This window comes from Myotis myotis, unplaced genomic scaffold, assembly GCF_014108235.1.
Source record: "Myotis myotis isolate mMyoMyo1 unplaced genomic scaffold, mMyoMyo1.p scaffold_m19_p_9, whole genome shotgun sequence".
Classification (NCBI taxonomy): domain Eukaryota; kingdom Metazoa; phylum Chordata; class Mammalia; order Chiroptera; family Vespertilionidae; genus Myotis; species Myotis myotis.
Window position 1 is genome coordinate 4,551,070 of NW_023416401.1, and position 3,252 is coordinate 4,554,321.

A 3,252-nucleotide genomic window follows, 5' to 3' on the forward strand; every position below is an offset into this window, starting at 1 on the left:
CTCCGTGCGGCCCAGGCTCGGCCTCGGACCCGACCTGTCCCTGCCCCTGCCCCGGGTCAGCTCCAGACGGCACAGACCACCTCCGGCCAGTGGGTTGACCCCGGAAGACTAGTTTGCAGACTCTTTTGTTTAAGTAAATGTCCAGCAGCCCTCCCTGCCTCCCGCAGGCTTTACATTTGTAACTGTGCCATTTCAGCTGTGTGTGTGTGTGTGTGTGTGTGTGTGAAGAAATCTCATGGCCAATATGACAATGAGACAAGAAAAGGGAGCGTAAGTTAAAGACAACCATATATTATATACAGGGGTGGGCACAGGTCTGTTTACAAATGTGAGTAGTGAAGCACACAGCTCATATTTGCATTATTATCTATTAATGATTGTAATATTGTCCACAGGAACGACTGTAAACCTGCTCTCCCACCCGTCTGTTCGCCCAGGCTCCAAGAAGAGGAGACCCAGGCTGGGTTACTAGGGAAACGCATGGCTTGAGGTCCTAGAGGCTGGTTCCATGAGGAAAACTGGTTTTCACCAAAATCGCCCCTTATCACTATGAAAGCTTCACTAACCACTGGCCTTACCATTTATCGCCTAAATGGGACTCCCGGGCACCTGGTGGAAATGTATCCTTCCTTTCCTACCACCGAAACCAGAGTTGGTGGTGAGAGAAAAACAGAAAGAGAAAAAGAATGGGATCGAATGTGCGTTTTGACTTGAAGTGCCCTTAAACCAGGTGACTTACTGCAGCACTTTCCTGGGAAGCTTAAGGCACAAAAGCAGGGCTCTCAGCTCTTCAGAAAGCAATGACAGGGCAGCCTGACTCACCCTTCTGCACTGCTTTGCAATTACCATCTTAAACCAGGAAACCCGGCCTGGCCCTGCCCGGGAGAAACTTGTCTATTTCATTTCGTTTGTCCTCTCAAGGATGTTTGGCGAAACCTGTTTGAAACGCCAAGCATAACACTCACACCACTTCAGTCCTTGAAACCACGTACCATCCTAATAACACAAAACCAAAATGAGCACCGTACTGAGTACTGAGCACACTGCAACTCCTAAGGAATGTCACACAGTACAGGCCCTGCATCTGTGTGTGTCCCCGTGCTCTATCTTATTAGTGCATAAGCACGTAATGAGCTGTTTGGTTGATTTCATATCCATAACATTTATCACTGAATCTTTGCTAATAGCAGAAGCCTGGGTCATGAGCACCAGACTAGAGTTGACATCCTCTTTCTATAGTTTTTAACCCTCATGTTTCTCCAGCAATGATTTCATCGAAACACATCATCCTACGGGTGACATCATCATCTCTAAACTGCAGCTTTCCCAAAAATAGAGACGCAAACGAGCTTTTTTCCGGTTCTAGAAATTTACTCAGGCTAGCGTCACAGCCTTTGACAACAGGACGGTTCCAAACACTTGCCTCCCCTTGACTTCTGCTGCCTGTAAGGGTGGCTCATGTTTGCCCCATTCCAAAAAAGGGTGGGGGAGCCGTTATTCATCTTAGATATTTACTTTCATCTGTCACACTAGGTAAGTGACTGAGGCTAGTAGAATGGTGATTTTTGTTGTTGCTTCATTATGAAACTTTTCAATGAAATACACACTATTTACTCTATAAATATGTGGCCCAATTTATGTAAGGTGTTTCCATTCGGCTGTACGGTCATTGGATTTCTCCACAATCCAATTTTGAAAAAATAGGTACAAATTTGAAGAAACAATGACGTGTGGGTGGGGGACTTTTCTAGAAGAACGGCTGCTGGCTGGGAAGGTGATCCTGCTGACTTGCAGCGGCTTCCCATTGGGCTCTCGAACACGGTGCATCAGACCCAAAGCCAGGAGCAACATCCTCTATGTCTTGAGCTACTCAGACATCGCTCAGGCCTCAGCATTGCCATTTGTTGAGTAAGGTGACGAAAGTGATACCGGATGCCGCCTGTGGTCCCTTCCGCGCCTAAAATTAAGCTAGTGAGTCTTCTTGTGATTGATTTTTTTGGTCAAATGGACAGGGGTGTTCATTTCTGAAAGAAAGCCAGAACCAGAGTTGCCCTTAAAGAGATGAGCAAATGGCCACCTGAGGCCCGTGGGCCACATCTCCGCAGCCGAGCTTCACAATTTCCTAATTTCGGAAACTAGAAACTAAACATATTAATGGCAATAAAAACTCCCACTTCCTCACTGATGTGTACATAGACAGCTCTCCCTGTGCTCCCGTTACTGGACCTGGGGGGTGGGAGTGGGCGGGGGAAGGAGGATCCTCACAGACACTGGATCTTTAGGGCAAATCTGTCTCAGCGTGGTGGTATATGGCAACGAATGGAGCCCAAAAGCAAGTGAAACAAACCTCAGGGAGGAAAACACGATGAAAGGACATTGTCTGGTTACCTTTAGGTAATAGAAAGGAGACAGGGAAATGTCTGATGACCACAATAAAGTGAGCACGGAGCATTGGCTTCTCAGCGTTGTTGCGAGATTAAATGATGTGATGCATGGAAGACATGCAGAATAAAGCCTGGCATACATTCAGTGCTCCCCAAATTTTGACCCCATCTCTCTACAACCCACTCACGTTCCCCATCACCTCATCCCTATGACAGCTCCCTTGTCTTGATCCTCCAGTACCTCTCTTCAGGTCCTGGCCCAGGGCTGACCTCCAGTGTCAATTCACTGATCACTCCCAAACCCTTCATTCCTCTCCCCCTCAACCCCAGACCTTGTCTGACGTAAATACATGAACTGTAAACTAAGATGAGATGCCACAATTTGAGCTAAAACGTACACCAATATTTTTAAAAGAATCATTTTATAATGGGAGGGGGGAAAAGCCTTGATCGAGCAATAAAGTATTTATTTTTAATGCTGTCTATATTTCTTTGAAGTTCTTTTTGCAAAGTTGGCCTGGATAAAACATAGTATACTAATCAAAATCAATTTCCATTACTTTTCAAAGTATATTTTTGAACCACGTAAGGGATAAAATGTGAAATAAACTATAAATCAATTCTTATTAGAGTATATATTTTTTTACTTAAACCCTCATTAGAAACACGCCAATGAATGGATATTAGAAGGTTGTGCAGAACATGCCCAGAGATGGTTCATGGGGTCACGTCTGCCTTAATAGAGGTCACTATCCCCCAGGAGTGCTATGAATGAATATATCCTTCAAGCTACAAATTTTTTACTTTTGCTTTACTAATTAACTAATTTGACATGTATTTAATGAGCACCTACTGTGTCTCGGGCCTT